General features: G+C 27.9%; 1 protein-coding gene across 9 annotated transcripts in view; it reads right to left on the bottom strand.

Moving 5' to 3' along the window:
- The window catches only part of LOC145263135 (zinc finger CCCH domain-containing protein 10-like), a 714,599-nt gene that overhangs the window by 357,663 nt on the left and 344,436 nt on the right, over positions 1-12,500 (bottom strand). For 3 of the 9 annotated variants that reach the window (XM_080120093.1, XM_080120094.1, XM_080120092.1), the window contains one exon: positions 2,053-2,133. The exons of the other annotated variants lie outside the window; for them this stretch is intronic. The gene's annotated coding sequence lies outside the window, so the exon portion shown is untranslated. The remainder of the gene's footprint in view (positions 1-2,052; positions 2,134-12,500) is intronic. 9 annotated transcript variants of the gene reach the window in all.

Genomic DNA, 12,500 nt, shown 5'->3' with positions numbered 1-12,500 from the left:
AAATGTATGAAACATGTATTATTCTTTTTATGAAAAATATACCTTTATGTAAATATGAACTGTAATATATACGCGTTTGAAAACTCTCTGATATAACATAACTCAGATTTACGTCGATACCATGCCCCATGATTAAACACCAATACATACAATGTGTATGTTTATAGCGAGTGCCGTTATATAAACAATATATACCACCCACGATAAAAAAAAAAAAATTAGTGGTTACATCCAAATAATACTTGCATGATGTTAATCCGGGGAAATGTTTCATATTAATGCGTTTAATATATATATATATATATATATATATATATATATATATATATATATATATATATATATATATATATATATATATATATATATATATATATATATGTGTGTGTGTGTGTGTGTGTGTGTGTGTCTGCGTGTGTGTGTGTGTGTGTTGGGGTTCGTGTGTATATACAGAGAGAGAGAGAGAGAGAGAGGGAGAGAGAAAGACAGAAAATGGAGGGAGATTGATTTAATTATTAAGTGATTGATTTTGAACTACAAAACAGACACTGTCATGAATTGTAAATGCCAACTGAATAAATGGAATAAATCATAAGATGGTCAACACTACGAACTTTGCAATATAGCCTTTTGTCATACATTCACTATAGTGCTTTGCAATTATATTGAGCTTCTAAAATGAGGATTGGTGTATATTATAAGAACAACATATTTCCACACACACACACAAACACACACACACACATATATATATATATGTATATATATATATATATATATATATATATATATATATATATATATATATATATATATATATATATGAGAGAGAGAGAGCGCAAGATAGGGAGAGAGAGAGCGAGAGAGAGAGGTGCGTTTATAACAGGTTTGCAGTTTAAAGTAAAAGAAGAAATTGTTGGAATTTTAATAAATTAAGTAAACACATTCGGTTTATTATGTTAAGGTTGTTTGACTTTTACACATCTATCTTAAAGGATATGAAGTATAAAAACAAAAAGCATTAGCTTGTAAACGCTTTTTCTATTACTTGACCTCAGATTTCAAATACTATTTTAAACTTTAATAAAAATTCTATATATTTCTAATATATTTATGCACAAGTAACTACAGCAAACACCGCTAGTTTATTATGTATAAAAAATGAGTTCCGACATGTGAGTGTTTAGAAATCAGTTTATTCAATGCAAGTTATCGCTGTCATGACCACGGAAGTTTGGCAATGGAAGAGGAATACTACTAAAATAACAAGTTCTCATCTAAGCATGGCGCTGGTATGAAATTACCTGTTACCGTTCCTTTTTTTAGTTCTTAGTCAACATCGATTATACATAAATATGTCTATAATACATATATTCATACATATATATATATATATATATATATATATATATATATATATTCATATATATATATATATGTATATGTATATATACATATGTGTATACATGTATATATTTATAAATATAACATACATATATACATATAAGTAAAAATGCATATATATATATATACATATGAGTACACATGTACAGATGTGTACATATATACAGATCATATGTGTAATATATACACATACACGTGTGTTTACATATATATATATATATGCTTACATGAATACGTATATATGATTATATATATAAAACTATACGTATATATACATATATATATTTAGCTATAGATATATGTGTACGTATTTATATATATATATATATATATGTGTGTGTGTGTGTATTCTACGTACACATATATGTATATATATATATATATATATATATATATATATATATATATATATATATATATACCTATACATATTCAGATGTGCATAAATGTACATGTACTTTATGAGCATACATATATACATGCATATATATATATATACACACATGAATATATATATATACACACATGTACACACATATATCTACATATATGATATAAAACTATGTATGTGAAGGTGGTGAGAGACAGAGAGAGGGAGAAAGTAAGAAAGAGAGAGAGAGAGCAAGAACAAAAGACTAGGATACAAACCGCAACAATCGATCGTAATGGTTTTCTCCTTTTCACGATAATCGGGCAATTAGAGACGCCAGTCTTTTATGGCGGCCGGGCCTGCGAATAGTACAGAAAACGCAGAACATGATAGGAGGTCGGAAGTGAATCATTTTCACAATTACGAGAAGGGAAGAACTCAATGGAATCATAAGATCCGATGATGGCTTGTAATTACAACTAAGTGAGCCCTTTTCAATTCGATACTGAAATGCAGAACTTTTATTCACTTTGCGTTCGATTTTCAATACATTTAATCATTGAAAAAATATTTAGCAAATATTAAATTCAACTTTTGAATGTAACTTTTTCAAAAATAATTCTAAAGAAATTGGAACTGAAAATAACTGCACTTACATTGATTTCTCGACGCATTTATCAATATTTCTGTAGATTTCTTTCTTTATATACATATATACATGTGTGTATGTGTTGTAATATATACATACATATATGCGTTATATGTCTGCGTAATATATATATATATATATATATATATATATATATATATATATATGTATGCGTCATATATATATATGGGTGTGTATATATATATCCGTAATATGTGTATGCGTGATATATATACATAAAATATACATATATATGTATATTTTATATAAATATACATATATAATAAATACACACATTATATGTACACATATATATGCGCAATATATACATGTGTGTAATATATATATATATATATGTATATATACATATATGTATATATAAGTATATATATATACATATATGTATATATAAGTATATATATACATATATGTATATATAAGTATATATATATATATATATGCATAATATATACACATAATGATGTATAAATACATATCTATATATATATAAAAAAATGTAACTCTTGGTTCGTTCGCAATTAATAGTCTAAAAAAACACTGGACGGATGGCTTCCACGTTTTGGTATAATATGTTGACCATATCTATGTGTGTTTTTATATATTTCTTTTTAATTATAACATTATACTTAATTTTTCTATGATAAATAGGTGGTTTTCTTTCTACCGATAGGCCAATTTTTTTTATTTAGGGACAATTATTTATTACCGCTTCTTGTCACGTGACCAGTGTTTCCAATTTAGCGGTTTTCCTGCTAGATCTGGAGATTTCGTTTGCAATCTAGCGGGTAATTCTAGAAAATCTGTAGATATTTCGCACCCACACACCCGCAATGTTAGATTGAAAAATAAAGAAAAGCGCTTGAAAATACTTTAAAACATAAAATAACCTCATTCATGTAAGTAAAAAAAGTAGCATTTATTGCCTTTGGTAACAATTATTTATTGATTATTTGTTTTGTTATTTACCTTTTTTCCGCTTACTATTCTTAAATCTCGCTATAAAATCGATTTTTCCAAGTAAATTTTCGGTGGGGGGTATTCCAACCTCCGAAGTTTAGTTTAAAATATGATCTAAGCAATACCGCTTTATTTAGAAGTATTTAATCGAAAATTGTAAAAAGCAAGAAACAACAGCAAAAAAAAAAAAAAAACTTATACCAATACAGTAAAATTTAATTATCCACCAACCTAAATACTTTTAACATGCTAAAACAAAGTTTTTTTTTTTTTTTTTCTAATTTCAAAATATGTTGCACCATTATTGTGATGTTTAATTTGCAGTATATTTCAATTTAACTTTTATTTTAAAAAATTTGAGTTTATGATTTGTTTCTTGCAAAAACAAAAAAAAAATACCCCCTGTGAAAAAAAAAAACAGGTAAATCTAGCTGATAAAATATATAAGCCTTCTTGGGAGCTAACCGGTTCAAAATAATTCCAAAAACATATAGTAAGAAAAGACGGAACATTTTATATATTGAATATACTATGTTTATAATTTTTTTAGTGTAGGAAGTTAAAATATGGAGTATTTTTGGTGGGGTGAATTAGCGATTTTTGAAAATTTCAGATGATAAAAGTTAAAAATCTAGTGATTTTCTGGACATTTCTTTCTCCTGATCTCGCGGGTTTTTTTTTTAAATGTCAGAAAAGGATATTTTTGTCTCACAGGCTTCATGTAAAGATAATGTGTTTACAATATCGGTAAATTTTCAATGGGTTTAATCACATGATTATTGATAATGTTACCATGATTGAAATTTGATTTAAATTAACCGCACGTAGTTTTATGCTATCAAATATTCATCCAAAAATGGGTGGGACAGCCAATTAATGCCGACGCACAAAGTGTATAAACATTTTGATCCTTCCCTATACTTAAAAATTCACTAAAAATCAGGAAATTAACCAATTTTAATGAAAATTCCAGTATTTATCAACTAATGATCGCAGAATATAATGAACTAATTATATGTACTTAACTCTTAGTGAAAATGTTTTAGTTTGTTTAAACAAAAATACCTTTATCAAAGTTATGGTTTTCAGTAGTAAATAAAAAAAGCAAGAATTTATTTTCGCTTTTTTTATATAAATAAAGTATCGTAATTTGTAACAATGAAAAATCATTTTTACAGGAACATTCCGAAAAAAGCCCCTAAAGTCCATATTAATGAATTCGAAGAAAAATAAATTTCTCACATACTATCAAGAAATAAAATATTCAGTTAGATTCCTATTTCAGTCACCTAAATTAGTTAGGGTTAAATGAGTTTAGGAATGTATAGCCAAACATAAATATATATATTTTTTTGCTTAAAAAAATAGCATTAATACAGTAAGTTAGGTAAAATTTGCATAGAATGCTCTGCTTTACGGTTGTTGTAAAAATGGAACGGAAATTTGAATTCCGCTCCCTTTTAAATTTGGTACATTTTTACATTACGTCCAACTCATCGCTCACATTCGACACGTGAACTTTTATAGCTTTTCGGGTATGCTGGCAAGGTTAGGGGTGTCTATTCCGAAAGCTGTTCTAACATGGGTAGATTGGTAGGTGCATCAGAAATATCGTGAAAAATAGTGAATAATTTCACCCCGTCTTTCCGAGCTTATAACTCCTCGAAAAATGTAACTCCAGCTCTAAATGTTTTTCAATTAAAGGAGCAAGGAAGAAGGTTTCATTAAAAAAAAATAAAAAGCAAACAAACAACGTGTTTTTTTTTTAAGTTTTACACTTTGGACTTTACAGGTAAATTTCTAAAAACACTACTTTGTTTTAAATTTGAATATATTGTTTATTGACCTTTTCTCTTCAATTTCTGATATATAACACTTTGGTGAGTAAATTAATTATTTACTTTTTGATAGACATTTCAAAATGGGAGGCGTGAATTATTCGACCCCCTGTCTTTCCAAGCTTATAACTACTCGAAAAATGTAATTCAAGCCCTAATTTTTTTCAATTAAAGGAGCAAGGGCCAACGTTTCATTAGAAAAAAAGAAAAAAAACAACGTGGTTTTAAAAAAAAAACTTCGAACTTTACAGGTAAATTTCGAAAAGAACTACTTTTTTTGTTTAAATTTGAATATATTATTTATTGACCTTTTCTCTTCAATTTGTGATATATAAAACTTTGGTGTGTAAATTAATTATTTACTTTTTAATAGACACTTGAAAATAGGGGGGCGTGAATGTAAAAAAAACGTTTGTCTAAAACATTATATTCGGTTTATTGGAAAGAGCATAAAATGTCGCATTGATCCTGAAAATATCGTAAAAATAGAATCAATAGAAAAATGTTCATAGATTTATAAATTTTAAAAATTGAAAAATATTGAGTTCGTAAAATTCATTACTGATTTTTTAAAAATAACAAAACATGTCGATTACTTTTAAAACAACTTTAATAGTTTATTTTGGAAGTATAATCCATAAAGAAAATAAACAACCCACTTTTAAAAGAGAAATTACGAATGTTTTATATTTTATTTACAGTTTCGTGATAGGGGTGTCAAAAATTCCTACAAAAATTCTGATACATCTACTAGATTGGAGTATTTATTCGTTGTAAACGTACCCGACAACCTATAAATGTCGACATTTCCAATGTGAATGGTAAGCTGGACTTATGTAAAAAATAACAAAAAGATATACCAAACTGACTTTTTCGTTATTAACTTTTTTTTTTAATATTTTGTGTTTTATATATATAAAGTACAATTGTTGAATGTTACTGTTTTGATTATATTCGTTTGGGGGGGGTCAATTAAAAAATAAAGAAAGATTAAAACGGAGTAAAATTTAAGTTTCCGTTCCATTTTTACAACAACCGTAAAACAGCGCGTACTCAGCAAGTTTTATCGTAATTTATAAGCATAATGTTGAAACACTATATCTACATTTTATTTATTTTTCTGCATAATCAATGATGGAAGTATTTTTTCTCTTTATTTTCTGAACATCTGTTAAAAAAAATAATTTGTACATTCTCATGAAAAAAAGAATCAAACTTTTCTCTACATTCACAGAACTATTTACAGTGTTCATGTAAAGCATTAATCTGTTCTTTTTATAATAAAAATTCCATTTTAAAAGAGAAACGTTTACTGCCAAATTTCTTTTTAAAAAAAGTGCAAGTTTTCCTGCAAAAAAAACTTTCACCTAACCATTTATGGTAAAAAATTAATATTTTTTTCGGGAAAAAAATAACTTTTATTGATTAAAAAAATTGCAAAAAATAATAAAAGTAAATAAACGAACAAAATGCAATTTTTCTTGAGGAATGTGTTCCATTTTAACAAACTGAGTCACAGCAACGCGTGGCCGGTTACAGCTAGTATATGTATGTATATATATAATAAACAAGACTAAGAATAAGATAATAAGTAAGAATAATATATATATATATATATATATATATATATATATATATATATATATACATACATTTGCGAATGTGGGAGTGTTTATGTGTGTTCATAATCACGTGTCACTGACATTTTCAGTTCGAGTCAAACAGATAAACTAGTGTTATATGTAGCAGGTACATATTTAGTAATCTGAAAAAAAACTCACGTTTCGGAAGTAAGTTGCGTGACATTTTTATAGCCATAACCAGAAACATATCAAAATTTGTGATAGTACGGTTCCAACATTTTTCCAGGTCAATATACAATTACGGAGTTCATACTAAATTCCGCATTCACACAGTGTACCGATTCTGATTATAATCACTAAATATTGAACATATACAGTTGTATTTTCTAGATTATTATCAAAGCACATGTTAAATGCATGGGCATATTCACGACCGTTCAATTAAACTTCTGAGCGTGGAGATCTATTGGTTTTAGTTTTATTGGTTATTTGAAATTCATAAATAATCATTCTTTTTGGGGAAATGTTTAAAACATAAACTATAATTAAATATTCGTTTTTTTTTGTCGTCAGAAAATAGGCATATATTTTTCGATTCGTTTCCGATTTCATTACCTCAAGAAGTTCCGATTCCCGATTCCGGATTCAGAATAATCAGTCAAAAATTTCTATCTAAAATTGGTCTGTTTTACTTACTTACATATTAGCATACTCTATCAATCAGAAAATATATAAATTAAGTGAAGTGTGTATATATATGTGTGTATATATATATATATATATATATATATATATATATATATATGTATACATACATACATACGTGTGTGCGTGCGCGTGTGCGCGCGTGTATACATCGTCTTCAAGAATCTAGAGAGAATAGAATATTGAGAAAAAGGTAGGATTAGCAGGCACAGCAATATTATAGCATTCTTAAGTTTTTACTTTAAGAAACGTTCGTGAGAGTGAAAAAAAGATCAAAGTGTAGTATCTGTTCTGATGTGCACTAAAATTTTCTGTTGTCGGTTAGTCGAGGGGAAATTCTTCACGACTCTAACAATTTTTATTTTTGTTCCTTCTCCCACATAAATAATAGTGTCTAACTCTACCCTCGTGGATAGACAAATAAGTAAGAATAATATAAATTTCTCAACATTTCACATCAAGAAATCTTCTTACAGTTTGTGTCAGCGTGGCAGTTAAAGAATAAGCCTTTCCAGATGCATTGCAAACAAGTATCACTTCAAAGCGGTCTTAACATGTTACTGCCGTAGCAAATATCAACTTGATTAATATAATATTTGTCAAGTTTAAGTTCCCCAAGTAACGTTTTTCTTTTCTTTTTGCTGATAAAGAAATACTCACAGGCTATTAAAAATCAACTCCCTATTAACTGATCGGAGGGAATTTAAAATGCATCGACATGAGATTGAAATCAGGCATTAAGGACCTGGAATATTAATCTCTCTTCTAGATGTATTGAAGTTGTGAGATTCTAAAAGAAACAACACCAGTCACATACGCGCATCTGAAGTAGAAGAATTATTCCGCACAGAAAAAGTCGATGCGACCAACATTCACCGTCAGCATAATTAGTGGTTGTTTTGTTTTTATTATTAAAGTGGTGGAGCGGGCTCTGGAGGTTTATGGATCGCGACAACGCTATTCTTGGTAAAACGGCGTTGCAGAGTGTTGAGACTATGTATAAAAACAGATCCTGGGGACCAAGGTTGCTGACTTATATGGTGATACACCAGTCTTTGTGGCTCATCATTTTTGTTAGTAAAAAAATGAAATAATTTACTGTTCAAACAAGAGTCGTATAACTGCGGCAAATATTTGTAGCATGAAAGAAAGTGAATTATCTATAAGGATAATTTAGTTTATTTTGTTCATCATTTAGTGAAGAAATTTTTCTGGACGGACGCTTCGTGTAATTATAAGGAGATAAGGAAAATAGGAAATGCATTAGCAGTGTATGCCAAATGATTTATGCACTAATTTGCTTCGGTCTGGCGGGGCTCGTCAGTTTTAGATAAGCATTCAACTAAAAAGAAACTCATGGTTTAAAAGAAGGTCAGATTAGGCTGTTACGCAATGTACTTTGTGCCTTCAGTAAGGCTCCAGACTTTTTTCGTATAGACAATTTTATTGATAGTACACACATGAAGCTCTAAAGCATCTCGAAGTAATCTCCTCAGGCTGCAATGCACTTGTACTGTTCCTACAACTTTTGGGAGGACCCTTGAAAGCCCTCTTCTGTGAGCATGTCAATGGCCCTCGTCGCAACCTCTGTCATCTCCCCAATTGTCCCATAACGGCAGCCATTAAAGTTTTCCTGGAGTTTAGGGAATATCCAAAAGTCACAGGGACCAGAGTCTGGATAAAGGGGAGAGTGCGAAACTGTCTTGGTGTCGATCGTGGTCGAATAGTTTGCGAAAAAGATGGGGTTGTGGACTGGTGTATTCTCCTGGTGAAAATACTACTGACCCAATTAATAGATTTATACAAGATGATTCCAAAAGAAGTGTGAAGCATTCCATAAGTTTCTGTGTCATTTTTCCAAGTGTATAACAGAATTTCATTGTATATCCTTCTTTTAAATTGTTCTCGCACCCAGGTTGAATTTTTGACATTCGCCAGCTGAGAGAATCAGGTTTTAGTAGGATGTAGTCAGGTTCCTGTTCATTGTAACTGTTTATTTCAACCTGAAATAATAGATATTGGTTACAACGTTCAGAAGATACATAGCAATGACTAGGACTATAACAACAGAATACTATTTTCATTGTTTGAACCGTCGAGTATATATCCGACAGAGAAACAATTAATCAACTAAGAACTACATCACTCTATACAAAAAAACATATAAGATTGAAATATATATATACTATATATATATATGTATATATATATATATATATATATATATATATATATATATATATATACTTGAGAATCAAAACAAGGAAAAGAAGCTGCTAGCGCCCTAGCGATCATAATATACTGAATTTTCCAAAGTCTACGGCAACTTTAATGCCCGTACAGCAAAGTCTGGAAAAATATCTTTAAGTGAACAAGTATGGGGGAAACCCATCTAAGAAAAGGAAATCCTTATAATAATTCGGCTGTTAATTAGAGCACTGACCATGTCCTTTATTATACTACCAACTGAAACACACTTATTTTTGTAGATTCCAGTGAAGTACATGTTGGGCTTAGCAATAAAATATATAACTCCAATCATGAAAGAGTGAAATTTGGTTGCCACTTATGCTAAAAATACTCGACATGTTGGCTCAACTAAAGACACTTATTAGATCCTGGGGTCAAATAATACGAGAGAAAAGACTCGGAATCAGACGTCGATCATCTGTGAAAATTCAGCGAGTGATTAAGTGATTGATAAGAAAATAGTATTTTAAGAAATGTATGCATATATATATGCATATATATGCACATATATATATATATATGCGTATAGGCAAATATATATATATATATATATATATATATATATATATATATATATATATATATATCATAAATGACGACAATAATTTATATTCCAAAATACATGATGTTGACTATTGGAGTTATATATTTTATTGCAAAAACCAAGAGCTGTAAAAATCAATTGATGTAAAGGAATAAAATACAAAATTGTCAACATCATGCACTTTGGAATATAAATGTTCGTCATTTATTCTATGTATTGCCCTGTATTCACATTGAGCTTCTTATATAAGGGTTGCTATATAATAAGAAAAATATATTTCTACAGAAATATATATATATATTTACATATATATATATATATGTCCATATATATATATATATATATATATATATCACTATCCATATATATATATATCGATATATATATATATATATATATATATATATATATATATCACTATCCATAAATATATGGATATATAGATGTATATCAATATGTCAATATATATATATACCGCTATATATATATATATATATATATATATATATATAGACATATATATATATAGATATATAGATATGTATGCATATATGTGCATATATATACAGATATATATATATCGATATATGTATATATATATATATATGTATCCATATAAATGGATATAAATGTATCCATATAAATATATATCCATAAATATATCGACACCTATATATATATATATATATATATATATATATATATATATATATATATATATATATATATATATGTATATATATATATACAGATAAATTTGGTTCGTTAAAAGCGAATAAAACCATATTCCTACGTTACCAATTTATTTCAAATTTTCAGACAACCCATCTTTAGAGTCGAGGTATGTTTTTATGTTATTAAAATAAATTTACCTCTCGAATTATTAAAATATTAAATAAAATAAATATATTTTTGTAACCGTTACTGCGAATCTGTTCTGTTGATAAAACTGAACTTCCGGTTCGATTCATTTCACAGCCACGAATTGACGAAAGATTTCATTTTCTGTTAACTCGATAAGTAAAAAACAAAAACAAAAAAAACATAATTCATTTGTTTATCTTCCCAATTTTTTTAATTTACACATTTTTCTTTATTTAATAAGGCCCAAAAAAGTTTGTCGCTTGCTTTTTGAGTTTTTTTTTTGTTTTTCGATATGAGATTTGTTGGTAAAGAACAGTTTTTTTTGTCGTCGCTATGTTTTAAATCGTATTTCCAGGTTTTATTAGTTTTATTTTATTTTTTTTATTCAATTGTAAGGTTAAAATACACCCTCCCCATGGTAAGAATGGCTTTTAAAATATTAACGTTATTATTACAACACGGATCACTCTCTGCATGAGTACTGTACTTTCACCTTACAATTTAATAAACAAAACATGGTACTTATGCAGAGAAACAAAAAAGAAACAGAAATAAAAAAGTTTTTCATGTGTTACAATTATGAAACGTTCTATTCATATATGTTCCGTGTTTTTTTTATTGTACAATAAATAAATTTAAATTTGAAACAGAAATAATAAATTGCAAGAGATTACGCGCGTTTAATATTAATTTGTATCGTTTATAACTACTCGCGTGAATTAATAATAATCACGTGATTCAATTATGAACTAAACAATTAAAGAAAATATTGTTTAAAGAAGCCTGATAATTTATTATTTCTATTTATGTATTGTTCATCATTAAAAAAGGTATTCATTGAGTAGAATAAAAAAAACAACACGGAACATACAATTTTTTTTAATATGAATAGAACGTTTCATAATTGTAACCTACGAACAACTTTTTTTTATTTTAATTAAAAGCAATATACACAAGTTTTTTTTGTTTCTTTTTAAGTTGTTTTCAAAAACAACTTCTGAAATACCTATATTATTCTTTATATATTATTGGCATAGTAACGTACCGGTGATTAAGGAAATTAGTTCCTTTTATGTGATAAAGCGTTGTAGATTATTTTTCCACCTAAACTACAGTCTTGCCGAGAAAGGGCAGAGAAAGTACCATAATAATATAATAGAATAATAACGTTATTTAGAAAGACATTCTTAACATGAGGAGGACGTTTTGTTACTATTCTATACTTTCACCTAATAATTTAATAAACAAAAGATGGTACTTATGCAGAGAAGGTCCCGTGCTGAAATAACCCTATTAAGAAAGCCACTTTTAACAT

This window comes from Euprymna scolopes, chromosome 38 (assembly GCF_053919585.1).
Source record: "Euprymna scolopes isolate OS-2025 chromosome 38, ASM5391958v1, whole genome shotgun sequence".
In the NCBI taxonomy this organism is placed as follows: Eukaryota; Metazoa; Mollusca; class Cephalopoda; order Sepiida; family Sepiolidae; genus Euprymna; species Euprymna scolopes.
The sequence above is the reverse complement of the archived record's forward strand: the minus strand, read 5'-3'. Positions and strand labels throughout refer to the sequence as shown.